The sequence below is a fragment of the Arctopsyche grandis genome, chromosome 6 (assembly GCF_051622035.1).
Source record: "Arctopsyche grandis isolate Sample6627 chromosome 6, ASM5162203v2, whole genome shotgun sequence".
NCBI lineage: Eukaryota > Metazoa > Arthropoda > Insecta > Trichoptera > Hydropsychidae > Arctopsyche > Arctopsyche grandis.
In genome coordinates, this window is record NC_135360.1 from 24,018,848 (window position 1) to 24,036,336 (window position 17,489).

The 17,489-nt window shown below is 33.3% G+C and overlaps 1 protein-coding gene across 1 annotated transcript in view; it reads left to right on the forward strand.

The window, feature by feature from the left end:
- Window positions 1-316: 316 nt before the first annotated feature.
- Window positions 317-17,489, forward strand: part of LOC143912961 (protein Fe65 homolog) — a 57,410-nt gene continuing 40,237 nt past the window's right edge. Inside the window, exon 1 of the mRNA XM_077432436.1 lies at window positions 317-643. The gene's annotated coding sequence lies outside the window, so the exon portion shown is untranslated. The remainder of the gene's footprint in view (window positions 644-17,489) is intronic.

Sequence of the window (17,489 nt, forward strand, 5' to 3'; positions counted from 1 at the left end):
AATGGAAAAATTGCGTACGTCGAAATGAAACAGTTTTCATACTTATAAAACCGATATAAATATGGTAAAACTAATTAAAAATTTTATAAAAGTTAATGTTTCTTGATTATATTGAAGGATGTTTTTAAGTTGAGTGAACTGTAAAATGAAACGATTGAACTTTTAAGTTTTGAATGACGTTGGCTGTATATCGAATGGTTTCGGTCGTATTATGATTTGTTTATAAGTGTGTAGAATTGTAGATGACAGTTGGATGGGTCGTTATTGCGCATGCGCGTCATAGTCATACAAGTCGCTACGGCTGCCGTTTGCGTCCAGTGCGCCACCGTCGTTGGCAGGTGATGCTCGTGTTCGGTGCTTTTGTATCGATTCTGTCGCGCTACGCTTTTGACAGTTGACTCGGTCGCTTTGTCTGATCGCTATTGGAAGTCTCGGTGCAGGCTTGCCAAATTAACTTTTTCGTGTGTGCATTTGTTTATGTGCGATTTGAATTCGTTTCGACGGTCGCGACTCGCCGATACGCCGGCCATAACCCTCAGTGTGAATTGTAAAGTGTGAGTGAATCGCTCGCGGACTGTTTAAAAAATCTATTGTTTCCATCCGCATTTTATGATAACGTAAGTCGCGACTATGGTGTGCTCAGGTTGGTAGCGACGAACGGAGGATGGTTTTTTTATTTTAATTTTTAATTGAGAAATTTGTATTGCACGGAGTATTTTATGTTCGAGGGGGTAGACGTCTCGCCGATAATCGAGTTTTTCAAACATGAATAATGTATAGTGTGAAAAAGGAGTAAAATATAAAACGATGAAATGAGAAAAGAATTGTGAAGAAATCGAAAGTATATTAGTTTTGCCATATATTATGTCCACACCAAAAGAGTGTATGGGAAAAATCCCTTAGAAAAAGTATTAATAACATTTTGCGTCTAGACATTCTGTGAGTCATGAAAAATACCCTGCAGACAGAACATTGTATAAAGCGTTTGTATTAAAAAAAAATCAATATTGCATTTTTAGTATTGATTATGGAATGCACTAAGGAAGTTACTAGAAATTTCGAGAATTATCGATAAAGATTTTTGAAACATTTCCCGTTTAAATTATGTAAATGGAATTGTAAGCCCTAGTGGTAACGTGAGATTTTTAAAAATTCACCGTAAATAAAAGAAAGCGCTCTTTTCTAATAAAAAAGAGATTTGAATTGATTCTACGATAAGTATCAATGAGTTATCTGCAGTCTTAGGTGGTCGATGGATGCTTTTCGCACAAAAAATGGTTCACTATTGTCAATTTCTTATATAAACCATACTTTTTTGCTCCCTTGCTTTGAACGCTAATGGAGTGGTCTATTGTTATTTGAAAAGCATCCATCCAACGCTGATCTTTGGCTGATCATCAGCAGAGATCGGCGCTGGATGGGTGCTTTTCGAATAACAATAGACCTCTCCATTATAGAGTTCAAAGCAAGAAAGCTAAAGAGGATGGTTTTTCTAAGAAATTGACAATGGTGAACCATTTTTTGTGCGAAAAGCATCCATCGAACGCCAATCTTTGGTCATCAGCAGGCTTCGGCGGCCAGGATGATTGTACCCACAAAAAATGGTTTACAAAGCAAGAGAACAAAAAAAAGGTGAACCATTTTTTGTGCGAAAAGCATCAATCGAACGCCAATCTTTGATCATCACTCATCAGTATAGGGCGGATTGTGTTTAGAGTATGAATTAAAATATGGTTACAAAAATATGAAAGATAAACATTCACAATACGCGCTCCAACAGTGCATAGTGTAAAAAAAAGTAAAATAAAAAGAGTTTCCTATGAAGCTAACAATAGCCATAACGCCCCAAAAGGATAGTGCCCTAAACACCATCCGCTCTATAGTCTCCAGTGGTTCATACATTATGAATTGACTGCCTTGTCTTTTATTACAAAAGCGCATTGTGTAGAAACAAAAGTAGATACAAATTGTATGCTGGAACAGTCATACTATTGATTGGTTCATATAAATAAGGAAAAACAGCTAGTTCAGACAAAATTCATAGGTCTATAAACCAAAACAATCTATGAAACGTGTTCATGTAGTCTTATTGATCGGCAAGTACACAGTGTTTTTGGCCATCGCAGTTTGAAACCTCAACCAGTTTCGATTTCACTAGTATTACATATATTAAGATCTCACAATAATTACTGGACTACAAATTGTAGTCTCGATTTACGAGATGATGTCATTAGCATATTTCATTATATAGGTAGATATAGTAATTGAGGGTTTTTTTCGTGAGTGTTTGTTCGCCTTGCACGTTTTCTACTCGTCGAAAATTATCACTACGCAAATCCGGATTTTTGAATCTTGAAAAAACTCGATTATCGGCTGGATGCCCCTGATTCGTATGTAATTGTAATAAAAATAAAAATGAGCACATTTCATGCTGTAAACATCAAATTCATCAACGCATACATCCCACATACGGCTGTTTTATTATCATTCAAAATGCACATCGAGCGATCAGTTTAATTTTCGTTTCGTTTTCAATGCGAGCAATTTCCATTTATGTATTCACGCTGAAATAATTCTTTACTATAAGGAGGACGTAATTTATAGTAGCGCTATGTTAATTTAACACTTAGGGATTATAACGATTAAAATGTATATTCTAAGGGTCGGCCTGAAATACCAATTTGTTGGTCGCATTTTCTCCCTACTGTGTTTGAATTGTAATTCCACGTTCACACTCCCCCCCTATAAGAATTATTTTATTATATGACGTTGTTTATACGTACTACATACATATATTCAGCTTTTTATTATTGATCGGTTTTGTTCACTTTTTATAACTTACGAGCACGCTATCGTGCTGAAACCTCATCGCTATTCATTGATTTTATTATTAAATATTTGCACTGAATCACCTTATTGGTCGTTTTTTTATACTTACTTGGTTCATTGATTTTATGTATGTATATTTGTTCATTTATTCAATATTTGTATGGTTAATTAAGAAAAACGCTATCTATGTTCGATGTATATAAATAATAATGCTAATGAGTGGTTGTTGTTAGGATGATTACGACTGTACCAAATTAACCCTTTGAATGCTGACCAACGCCGTCCATGAGCCTGAAATATACTACCCGCTAAGCCTTTCCAGGTAGCATTGAAAAAATTGCATTGAACATGGGTCGTGTAATCCATGTCAATGTTTATAAAGACTGGTTTACACCGGAATTTCTGAATTTATAATCATAGCAGAATTTCTCGATGGAAATCCCTAACTGCTGAGTATTTTAGATTGTGGCTTCGCATTTAGATTGATAGCATTAAATTTTAACAACAATGAAGAAGATTGAACTAGTTTAGGAAAAATAAATTCTTTAATAAACTTATTTTGCTTACTTTATATTGTTGCAAGATATATAAGAGAGTCTAAACACACCTTTATAAAACTCGAAATCCTCGACGGTAGTTATCTAAGGTTTGTTTGGATTAGCTACAATTTTTTTATACCTGCTTTCTATTGGATTTCTAAATAGTTCTAGTTGGAAATGCTAGCGAAATTTTCAGCGTGGCAGTCTTTCAACTGAATTTTTCAACAGAAAGACGTCAGCACTCAAAAGGTTAAAGATGTTCGTTCGTGGCAATGTTGTTATATCAATGTTTTACAACGCAAACTGACTTTAATTTATCGATCGATAGAATGAAGATTAATTAAATTAAAATGATAGTTTCCCATACTTTGTCCTATGGCTATTTTAAATCTGTGCGGCAACGGGATGGGGTCGTAAAATATCGCGGTCATTTCCATAAAATTATTTTAATCAATATTGACTATTTAATGTGGAAAGAAAGCAGTCTTGAATTTTACGATCCGTGCTACTGTAATATAAAATGTGAAAGTTAAGGATAATTAATTTTCAGTGGTTGGGCTTATCACGTTGAATGATGTTTTCCGTATACATTTTTTTTTAAATATTTATAGAATGCTTCTTTCGTCACTTTAAAGTGCGATTTTTTTTCGTTTATTTATATTTGGGAAAGGCGGCATAACTGATTGATCCAATTTTATATTTTCCCATGATGCCGTTTTCAGGTTGCCCCTGGGCGACATCTATGGTACTAAACTTGTACGTATATAAATTTTGAAATTCAAAAAGTGGTGACATAGTGGGTAGGATGGTTTTTGCCAAATCAGATAATTTGTTTGAAAGTTTGAACAGCAGCACTACAGATAATATTCGGAATAAATTCTTTTCAATCGGGGTCAACCCACGTGATCGAACTCGGCAACCTCTCGGTGGTTAGCATCAATGCAACCACCTGCTATGAATGTTGCAACTTACGGTTTTAATTTTAGGATTATATGATATGAAAATTATATTTATATTATAAGTTGTTAAAATTTGAGGTGGGATCGATCATGAGGGTGCGTATCAAAATACGGAAAATCAATATTTCCAATTGTACAAATGCAGAATATTCAAATTTTGAATAAGGAGTTTGTGTCAAAGTAGAAGGGACCAAAAACCACCCACTATACCTATTGACTGATTTACTTATTCCTATGTTATTCTTCTTGTAAATTTTCTACATTTTGGTAAGCTACATATGAAATACTTTGCAATATTCTACATATAAAATAATTTGGTATTCTACATATGAAACGTTATATTTGAAAGTGGCGGAAGTCCAATTTTCATTTCCAAAAACATTATTTCTGTTTGACTTAATTCACAAATTTTTATTACTTCTTTAAATTCGATATGTCCAGAATCTTGAAAATGTAGAATAAACGTATTACAGGCTACCAGTAATTTAAAATATTGTTAAATGCGAAACATTATATTTATTGTTTTGCGAGATATTTCTCGAAATGAAGAAAAGTGGGCTTTTGCCACTTTCAATTATAACGGCTCATATATGTACATATGCACATACATTCAAATATTCTGAATTTATATTGACGGTTCGGTGATTATTCCGCACAAAATGACCTCGCACACGTCACTAAAAAATCTGGCACCCAAATATTCCATCCATCGATACGCACGCGATACTATGATATATGAGATATATGAGAATATATAAGATATATTCTCATATATATATTTTTTGATTTTTAAATGCTTTTTATTATTACGAAATTATGTTCACAATACATCTTATATCTATTTTAATAGCTACTGATCTACTGATCATTTTCTATTTTACAATTTTAATTTAATTTGGTTAGTAATTACAGTATTATATTATTCTAATGTTAATCTAAAGCATAATAGGAAAAAGAGCTCAAAAACCTATTTACAATCCTTATAAATGTTCATAATACATCTAATACATAATATTAATTAAAGACTATCTAAAGTCGATGACCTAAAGCAGATTGTGTTTAGGTAATCTGTGTTCATATATATATGAGAATTATATTATATATGAGAATTATACGCGATATATGAGAATTCTAGTGCCAAATATTCCGTATTCGCCATTTTCGTGACAACGATTGTCATGTGCGCGATCGCAATGTGCGAAATAATCTGTTTACAATTTTGACTGCTTTGCCAGATTTTATACGATAATTTGCTTACAGCTTTTTCTTCGATCGTTTTGATTTTTTTTCAGTTAATATATGTATGTAATACTGAAATTATCTATATGTATTATACATATGTACATAGTGTTCTTCGATGGCGGACGTAACCGAAAGTACAATAACCGTTTGTCCCATTGTATGGCGCATTTGGCCGTCATGGCCTAACGACAAATAAATACCATCGTTTCAACATTTAGATCAGTTACGATTGAAAAAACATGCACGACACATTATCCGACAAATACGCCCATATTATTTTATTACATACATTGTAGATATATCGAACGTATCCGTATCCACACGCGGCATTGGGACAATTCAATGAGTCAAAAGGGAACAAGGCATTTGGATCCGTTGACGATTTTATGTGTGTGTACACATAACTTGGATTTTCATCGTAAAATGAAGGGGAAAAATTGGCAGCTCTGTTTTATTATCTCTTTGAATGGAATTTTTATTTCAACCGTGTAAGAATATCACACATGATACAATTAACAATTAAAATGAAATGACGAAACACCGGATTGCGAGTGGATTTTGCATACCTATGTATGTATAGGTGTGTACTCTGAAAAGAATCCCACAAAGAGTTGGACGTAATGAAAAATTTCGTCTGAATGTGATTACAATATGAAATTAAAGTCAAAAACGGAATTGTTGTACTGTTATTAACCTAAAAAGATCGTAGGATAACGGTCTTAAAAATTTTAATGGAATTTCTGACGAATAATCCAAATACATGTTTCTCGTTTACTGTTTCTGTACCCAAAAGCGGCGACTAAATAATTTCTCAAATGATAATTATTTATAATAATGGTTAATGCAGTTGTGATACTTTTGCCTGTCTCAATATTTAACCCGCCTCCAAGTATTTTAACATGTTTGTGTGAAAAGCGAAATACATACAGTTTTATGTTTACCAATCGAAATCGATATTTGCCGATGGGGACTGTGTATGTTTTGGTTTATACATATTTAATGTTACCATTTTCCACGTTCAACGATCGTTTTTGAATATTGCCGCGTAGGAACCCCATTTTACAATGCTAGACAGAAACACGAAGTTACACGGTATTACATTTTTGTCTGTGTACTATTGGGATTCGATTGTTTTTCCTTTTTGTTTTTAATTCAATTTCTTTCCCCAGAACATCGACGTTACAATCTACATACATATATGTATATACGAGCGTAGCAAATTCAATATTGGATTCGTATGGAAATAACTACCGACGAGAAATAGACAATCGGAATTGAAATATCCCTAGCAAACCTTCTCTGAAAATAGTGAAACAGCTGTTGTATCTTACAAGTGCTACATTAATTCAATATTTTACTTGCATAATTTTGCAATAAGGTACGTGAATGCTATAAATATACCGTTTTAGTTTTTCTATTTCTATCTTAATGTCTAGAAACTATAGTTATATATAGGTATAGGAAAATGGTTTAAAAAGAACACGATTCAAATTTGGATCTATTAAAGTTTGATTTTGTATCGCAATAGATAGACGAAACTCTAACTAAATATAAAAAAGGCGTTTGATAGATTTTCTATTAATCGTTTTCTATATAAATTGGTATGAGAGGGAAACTTTTGAGCTGGCTTTGTGAGTTTTCGAAGTTTAGTAGGTTCTATTTGAGGATTGGTTCCTATTCTTCAGACTCTCTCCCTGTCGTCAGCGGTATTCCTCAAGGCTCAATTTTAGGCCCCATTTTATTCTTACTTTTTATAAATGATATTGCGGCTAGCATTCGACGTAAGTATTCTATATTTGCTGACGACATTAAGATTTTTGGTTCTGCCAAATACAATGGTTCTAAAATTTTATTAGACGATCTTGATTTATCATTCCATGGTCAAAAACTTGTTTACTGGCTTTAAATTTTAAAAAATGTACCATTTTTCATCTACATAGCATTCAATAATTTAAAATTTGCTTATAATTAAATTCAAATTTAATTAATCGAGCCGAAGTTCAATCCGATCTTGGAGTTGTGATTTAAAATGAGCAGTTGTGATTTAAAATTATGAACTCATATAAATTCTATCATTAAAAAATGTTATTCTTTTCTGTACGTCAAAAGCTTTTGGCCAAAATTTATAAAACCTATATTAGACCAAAACTGGAATTTGTAACATTCATTTTAAAAAGGACATTGTATGTTTTGAAAAGGTTTTATGAAAAATGAAAAAAATATCTTCTGAACTTAAATCACTTTCATACGATATGAGATTGAAAATAATGATTTTTTCATTTTGGAGATGAGAAGAATGAGAAGTAATCTAATTGCAGTCTAAAGAATTATAAATAACCATTACAATCAACCTCCTTGCGTTTAAGAAAAAAATCATCTGAAAGGCCATGCTCTCAGACTTCAAACCTTCTTTTAAAATAGAGTGGTTAATATTTGGAATAGTCAATTCGTTGAATTGCTAACTTCTGATAACATAAACGTTTTTAAAAATAAACTCAATGATTTCCTTAAAATTAATGGGCTTTTGGAGTTTTTCTTTTTTCAGTATCTTCTTAATTTTTTTCATTGTTTATTTTATTTTCCTCCGTTTTGGGTAATTTAAATTTATTTATTTTTACTTTAGTATGTAACTTTTTTGTATTTCAACAAATCCCTTTATGGCGTCTTTCCTAATTTACTAATTTAATTCCCCCTTTATGGTTTCTTACTAAAATAACACGATCATCTAGTAAATATGTATACATATTTGAGCTAGTATTTTTTGTTGCTGTTAAGGAATATATTGCGTTTGAATAATGTATTTAGTTAACTTAACTTTTTTCGTAACAGTCGGGTAGCTGTTTGGTCAATAATTTACGAAAATAAATTTTTGATTAAAAATATTTGCATATTGTGTGTGTATTATACTGAACTAAACTGATAAAGATCCTTTATACACCTACATACATATGTAAATGGAGAAGAGGAGATTGCTAGTTCCATAGTCAAGACTAAACATTTTCTCTGAGCTACACTCTGGGTGGTTTTAGAGCAGTATCTCACGCGATACCATATCATATAGTTATTTAAGTTGATGAGAATTTTCCATTCGTTTTTTTACGATCAAAAACCTAACGAAACGAAAAAGTCTAACAGCACGTGAAATGTATCTATTAGACTTTTTAAGTGAAACGAGCTTATAACAATCAAAAGTGTTTTCCCACAACGAATGCACCGATTCACAATTTTTGTATGCAGTGCGGTTTGCGTTCATTCGCATCGACTAATTCCACATTGGTACGTAGTATGTATCGAGAGCGGGTGTGCTTTGCATCCCGAGTATATGGCGAAAAAACTCGTATGATTTAAATAAAAGAAACGATGGACGTGATCGTCGCATGCTCATAGGATATTCAGCTCACATCCCGACAATAACAAAACGAATGCGGTCTCTTGCTGTTTGCAGTGTTTTCAGCTGCGAATGCAATACTAATGACGGCTGAAAGGGGAAATCAAATCTGATCGCCATTTGCATCCAACTCACCGCACTCGCTCCTCTGTATAGCATACATTCGTCTTGTGGCCCACACGTCTGCACAATATTCCCAACTCATTTCAACTTTAATGAGGAGAAATTGTGTATGGGTTTGGGGGAAATTATTAACACGCTCGTGCTGTTTTGTTTATGCATTGTAGAAGATTCTGTCTGAGTATAACTTACATTTATGGTGGGCATTCGCGTAGAGATTTGTCGGGTACCTGGCTACGATATACATATGTACATATGTACCTACGCTATGAATGACCCTACGGAAGACGATTCGCTCAACTGTCAGAGAAAGTCACCTTAATCAACCCGTTCTCTTTAAATGGCACCCCTCCCCCCTTCCCCTGGAAAAAATCATTATTTTGTTCTCGATACATTATTCGTGTATTTTTTCTCATTTTTTGTGATATATTTATTTTTATATAATTATATAATACATATAAAACACGTTTGGAATAAATGGCACATCTTTCGAATTTTTAAGAATTGATTTCATTTAAAATGAGTATATAATTTAATGCATTTTCAATCGCATTTTAAAATAATTTTATTAATTTTCTGGAGCTTCGGGTATACCTAAAAACTTAATTACATTTATTTTTTATTACAAGTCAAAACCTACATAAATTGCGCAACAGGCGCAACTTTGTATAACTAGATTACAATTTAATTATTTAAAAACAATGAGGATGGCTTATTGTCAACCCCTGCCAACTTATGCTTGTAACGAAAACCCCTTTCCATCCAACCCTTGGTTTTGCAAATCTGAAAAATTCCGACAAGAACACCCATTTTTTAACAGCTAGCTTTGAAGAGTAAAAAATCGCCTTACCAATAATGTCCGGGACATTGTTTAATAATATTTCTAATCCTTGAGTGGTAGTGAGGAACACAGTTCAGATCATGTTTATATTTTATTTATTAATTATTTAAAAAAATTATATTTACCATGGTGCCATTGTGGGTTTTGGCCCAAGGCGACACCTATGGCCAAATTTGTACATTTGTATGCACTTTATATAAATTTATAGCATTATTATTATAAATTTAAAATCATTTTCAAATAGGTTGCCAATTTGTTTGAAACCGTTTAAAAAACAATATCAGATAAATTAGAAACGATCGAAATGCAGTCGATTGTTGGTTTATGAGAAATCTTGCTAGACTTTCACTAGACAATGGTCACATAAAGTAATCCTCCTAATGTTAATTCCAGCCTTCTAGAAATGGAGGGTGTTGAATTGGAAAGGGGATGAAATGCTTATTCGGCAAAATCAATCTCAATTCAATTAATAAAATTGCCATCATCGAGAAAATTCGCCCACTGGAAAATTTATTTTTTAAAGTGGCGTCCTTGATTTTAAGTGTTGCCCTTCAACTTATTAGAATTTGGCAGAATGAAATGTCCGTGGTAAGGGGTCTTCTCAAGTGATTTTATATTGGATTCTTAATACTGTGGAAAAGAAAATTTCGATTAATATTCTCGTGAAAAGATTATTTATAAATTAAGAAAACGTATTTGTATACAATACTATACATATATAATTTTTTAATTTAGACATTATTCGTAGATATAAATTTTACGAAAAAAATAGAAAATGTGTGCATATTTTTTTCCGTTTTTAATCTTTATTTTATTTAAAATGTTCTCTAGAAACGTAAATATGTATTTTACCAAGGTCAATTCATAAAAAAAACTGTCTATAACTTACATATGTACATAAAAGCGTATTCTTTGTCGTAAAATGTTACAAAGAAAATGCTGAATGTAATACTGGATACTTAGAATTCAGGTCTGAACGTACAATATTTAATTGAATTTTCGAAACAGTTGTCTTCTTTTCACGGAACTACAGAAATTTCTTTTCATTTAAATTTGTTTTAACGGGTTGAATTGTTCGTGAAAATCTGAGTGGGTACTATGTCCATTATTCCCACAAGCGAGAGTTAATTGGAATTTTCCAGAATAGGAATTGTCGTGTCGTGATGACGTTGAATTCAGATTTATGAAGTGATTTTACCGAACCAATAGCGTTCACAGTAACGTGCAATACTTACCGAAGAAAACTTTTTATTGTTTTTCCGTACTCTCTAATGATTTTCTTTATTCGCTGGCGGTTTCTTTGTTATTCTAAGTCTTTCGGATGTTTTTCTTTGTTATGCTGCTCCCTGGACTTGTTTTTCTCGTATCTATTCGCTAGTTTCCTCCTCTCGAAACAATCTTCTTTATCTTCGCAATCATCGTGTTTTTCCATTAAATGGGGGTTCATAACGCAAAGCGAACGTTTTCATTGAATCATTTTAATTTGGTGCATAGCTCGAATGTAGCCATATCAATCTAAAAAGTTCGATCGTCAATCAGCTCGTTGTGAAACTCACCATATTTTTCTTACATTTATGAGATGAACAATAAGTCGTTAATCTTTTCATTGTATGCTAATTTTTGCGCGTATTCCCAATTCACTTTCACTTCTTAAACGAGCAACTTTAGATTTTTTGCGTTTTAAAATATTTTCGTTACAGACGATGTGTATTTTTATTTATTTATTTATGCTTTAATGCACCCATTTTTATTTTTTTACATTTATGGTCAAACATTGTTCATGAGGGCCGACGAAAGGAGGGTGGAGTCGGGGTAAGGTTCCTGGGCCCGGACTACTCGAGGGGCCCCGTGTCGGGACGTCCTACTGACCGATATTGATATTTTATATTATTCTACATATATTTATTTAATGCTTATTATTTAATTATTATTTTTCGATCCACGCATTATTTGTGTCCATTTGAAATCGTACCTGTTATATTGTAGTTTCTTCTTCAATTATTTAAAAAAATAACAACCAAAACATAAAGGTATTTTTCTAATAGTTTAATATATTTTTTGCACATTAAAAATATAGCTATAAAATCTTTTTTTAGTTTGTCATAGAGCTCGGAATTATTTTCCCCCAGGGCCCGGAATTCCTCTCGGCGGCCTCGTACATACATATGTAATTGTTGTAAGTTTATTATAAACATCAATAGACAACAATTATGTTTATACGGTATTGTAGAAACATCTATGGAGAAATTCGATAATACTAATATTTCGAGAAATATATACATTTTACAGAGTGGGTAGCATATTTATAATATCAGCAAATTCGATATGCTATAAACTTGAATTTGCGGGAAACGGGGAAGGTTACCATACCAATTTTGTGGAACCATTCAAATGAAATTAGATAAATAGTAAATTCTGATAGGAAACGATTGACCTGGATACATACATATACAGTCGTATGACAACGAATTACTAACACCCGCGTATTTACCCTATTTTGTGTACCTGCGCCGTCTTAAGTAACATTTTGGGTTGGTTTTTTTTGTAGACCATTCATTGTATCCTATTCTATGTATTTAGAGAAGGATAGGATGAGTAGTGTTTATACAAATAGTTTAAAAACCGAACAAGTGCAAATACACAGTTTGGCTTTGAAATTCGTTTGGTGTAGACGTGTGCTTTCACTGGGAGAAAAGTTAGTTTTGAAGAGATTTTTGCTTTCCTGTATATTATCGATATCATTGAAGTAAGTTAAAGTGTTTAAATTTTTTAAATGTGACTTAATTATTTGTTTAAATTGCTTGTGAAAAAAACCCCTTTCCTTTTTAGATGGGAAGAAATAAAGATTTATCTATGGAGAAAATCGCCAATATTTCCACATTATTAAATACTGGGAAGTATTCTATACGATATATTGCTAAAGATTAGGGGGTTAGAGTTTTCAGTGTGCATAAAATTAGCACCCAACTAAAAAGAGGTGAAAATCCTACGGTCACCAAGCGTAAGAATTGTTGTGGCACTCGAAAATACGGTCCTCGAGTCGATCGATATATTATAAATACTGTTGAGAAGGATCGGTTTGCCACAAATAAAAAAATCCAGACAAATTTACGGGAGCGGAACCGAAATATCGACTCGGACAATACAACGCCGTTTCGCAGACGCGGGGATGAATGGCAGACAACTACTTAAAAAAACGCTTTTGACGCCAAAAATGAAGAAAGCCAGGCTCAATTTGGCTAATGAGCATCGCCACTTCACCCTCGACGATTGGAAAGGGGTAATTTAATTGAAATTAAATTATTTGTCTAATTTTTTTTGAATGAATTGAATTAATCGATGTTTTTAACATTTTTAAGGTTCACTTCTCTGACGAGTCGTCAATTCAATTGATGACACCGACTCACCAATACGTACGTAGGCGAGTCGGCAAGCGGTATAATGAGTCCTGTGTCATAAAAAATGTGAAACACCCGCTGTCACTCATGATTTGGGGCTCAATTAGAGCGGAAGGTCGGGGGCCATTGTATTTTGTAGAAGGGATGATGAATGCTTCGCAATATATAACGGTATTGCGATACACCCTATTGCACTCTATACAAAACAAAATTGACAAAAGGGATCGCCTGCACTTAATGCAATATTTTTGCACCCTGCCATAAAGCCAAAATTGTGAAAAAAATCATGTCCAACCACAATTTACCGCTCCTTCACTGGCCCGGTAATTCTCCCGATCTAAATCCTAAAGAAAATGTCCGGCATACCCTTAAAATGAAATTAAATAAGCTCCAATGTACCAATAAAAATATCCTAAAACAAAACATAATTTCTGTGTGGCAGGGAGATCCTGAGATAAAGTCAACCATTGCGTCTTGTATCGAGAGTATGCCCAAAAGAATAGCATCGTGTCTCCGAAATAAGGGTGGACATACAAAATATTAATAATATATATATATGTTGTATTAATATTGTAAATAAACTATGTATAATCATTATAAACACATCTTTGTTTTAATTTTACGAACCTACTCTTCAATATATAGCTCTAAACATAGAATTTGCAAAATCCGCATGGTGTTAGTAATTCGCTGTCATGGGACTGTATCTAAGGTTTGAATGAACCCATGAAAGCATTACATGCTCATCACTGAGCTATGTTGCTGGTTATAAAAAATTACGAATTTGTGTTAAATTGTAATGTATTTTACTTGTAAAAGGAAATTCATTTAGATAAAGGTCGATTCAAATATTAAGACATAGATCTTTCATTCTAAAAATGCTAGAACGTTGAAAGTTCGCGTGGGATGAAAGTCTGTGGAAACAATCAATCTAAGTAAATGTCAAAGTAAATTTTATTAGTATAACATTCCAAAGATTTTATGGCGTTGTATTTCATTTAGACCACATGGATAGTCGATAGAGTTAAAATTTAAAGGTCTACCTTTCAAATCATTGCTTTTCAAACATATGCATATGTTTTGGACGACACTTAATCTAATAGATTGATAGTATTTCTCGTTTTTTTTTAAAATTATTATTAAACATCTTTACGTGTATCCTTGTTTACCTATAATATTACAAGATTTCCCTTTCTATGAGTCCATACTTGTACCTATAAAGCAGCAATGTTCAAAATAGGGTATGCGTCATTTGAATCTGAAAAAAAATTTACCTGCAAAGCATTTTGCAATAGAAATCCGGAATCGTACACATTGCCAGCACCATTTGTCTTATACGTCGCATTGATCAATGCTAAAAAAACAAATGGTATTGTAGGCGATATAAATTTTAGGATGTCGACGCCAACAAGTCTAATTATTACGTAACCATAGAACGCCATTGCAGATATGTTTTTCAGCACGGGCAAAAAGTTCACAAACGTTGCAGTATCCTTGGTATTCAATTCACAATGATTGTTGCACTACACTACTAGACTAGTGGGATCGCTTTACTTGAGGGAACGACCTTAATTAATTAGGCGACACTTAGACTAAATATTAAATTCACATCGTGCCCTGCCCAGTAGTTTACCAATGTATTATGTATGTATGTATGTACTACTATGTACTGCTGTTAAACTTAAATTGCCAAAGTTTGACGGTGTATATGTATATTTGATGTATAAGTTCGGTGTTTTGACATTGAAATTTTCGGCAAAGAGGAGGGCTATCTCCGGGTTATAAAAGGGAGAGATAGAAAGGCCGGCAATCCCCACGAATCACGCCGCTAATGGGAAAGTTAGTCAAAGGGGAAACACTTGACGAATTTGCCCCCCGGCGATTCACCCCTGCACCCATTTCCCGACTCTTCGCCCTATTCCCGATCCCCATCTCCCTCCCCAGCTTCCTGCGTTTCCATTTTCATCGCTTTTCTCTCAATTTTCGCGAGTGACTCCGCGGAGTTCTCTCTCTCTCGTTGGGCTTTTTCATAAACGAGTCCGAAAGATCGATCTTTGACTCCGGAGGCGAGTATTCTTGCCACGTAAACTATTTGGAGACCAGACGCGATTTGTCATCCGTTTCGGACGAAAGAGGGTTTTAATTTTTCGTTTTTATTTTTTTTTTATTTTATTACTTCGCTTTATTTTGATTGATACTGTGAAATTAGTTTTTGTCACAATTTATAGTCATAAATCCGCTTTAAAAGGCCACATATATAAAATATGAGCTCAATAGAGTGTACGAATATACATATATGTAGATACATAGATTCAACATTATAGCAATCGGTAAGAGGTTTTAGAACCTTAAATAATCTAATCTAAAAAACGTTGATTGCTATCAATACTGTTGTAATATATAAAACATTGTAATAATATATAATTGGCTTTTAATACCTAATACATACATAATATATAATGAATTGCTTGATTACTTATTGTATATTTCGCCTTAACTATTATAATGAAATTTATTTGCATTTTTTTTTTATATTTTATTATAATTACATATTTAGTATGTATTCTTATATATTGTTGTATTTATTTTAGATTGTTCTCATATATTAAGTATACAATAGGAAATTATATTAAACCTCTTAATCGAGTTCTTATCTAAAAACTATCGTCTGGGCGTAGCCGAACAAAATTACACATTTAATATCAACATAATGTTATGTTGTGAAATTTTTTAGTATCTTAAATTACGTTCATACAATCTGCAGTTTATATACACATTTTAATCAAAAGTTTATGTACTTTTTTCACAGCTGTTCTGCATGTATTATATTATCTTTAAAATCGTTATTTTCCTAAGTTTTTATTACACTCACTCTTCTCTGCTTGATATAATACAAATTAGTCTTTAAATGGCGCGTAATTCAAATGTGTTATTTAAATATTCCTTTTTCCATAGCATAATGGTCGATGTTGATGGGAGTTTTTTGGACTTTTTTTGAATTCTCTCAGGTGAAAAAAAATCTTATTTTTTAATACTCTGCATAATTTAGCCCCCTTTGCTTGCGAAAATCTTCAGAGTGGAAAGTTTTCGATCCTCTACTCTCGGATCCTAATTGACAACTGTTGGGACCCGATCTTTTGCATAATAACACGATTAAGATAGGCCCCTCGGCACTGAAACTTTCGCTACCGTAGGCCGGGAAAGAAAGGAATTAATTAGAGTCCAAACGATGGCAGTCGGTTTCAGTGACTCGCCGGAGAAATTTTCACGCGAACGATTTACTTTCCTTCGCCGACGAAATTTCGGGTCAACTTGTGTCACCCTTTTGCGCGACAAACTAAACTTTTCAAAGGGGAAATTTTTTCCTCTTTAGTCGGAGAGTGTGTGTGCTTTTTCTTTGTTTTTCCGCGTGTGAGTGTGTATTTTTTATCTTTATTTTTTGTCTGCCGAATGCCTCGCCTCGTCCGTCAGTGTAATTTCGGGACTCGCGTATTAAATTACGTTATTTTGTGTGCGAAACCTCGCAAATGTTGGCCACCACACTTGTTTTCGTAACACGATATGGATTTTAGATTACGAGCGCGTTTTCTGGGAAATTGTGGTGGAAAATCGGCTAAACAGATCGCTCGTTTTTCCAAATCAGTCTGCGAACCCGCAAACTCGCACGTACACACGGCGAATTCTCGACATAACACTTTTTATGACCTCAGAATCAGAAGCACGCATAAAATACATATAAAAAAGTTTGAGTAACGTCTATTTTCCCTCCCTAATATATGTATGTACATACATACGTATAGTACATTGTTCATAGGTACATCTTCATATATGTACATATGTATGTACCATTTAATTTTTCAATGTTAGTCGGCTACCGCTATCTGTATTCTTTACGGTAAGATGATTCGCGAATTACCAAGAGCGTTGCATCAATAATTCATCTGACCATTTCGGTTTCTGGTCTACTAATTAAATGGGTCCTTTCGCATATGAAATTTTAATTAACCGACACGCGTTGCGCAAATTAACCCGAATGCCCACGTTTTCGAGAAAATTAATTTTACTCGTAGGTTTCATTGATTAAAATTTTACTAAATTTAACTCGGAGACATTTTTTTTAATCTATTCTGAATGTACGTACATTGTGCATGTTCACATCGTTCGTTTGTGAAT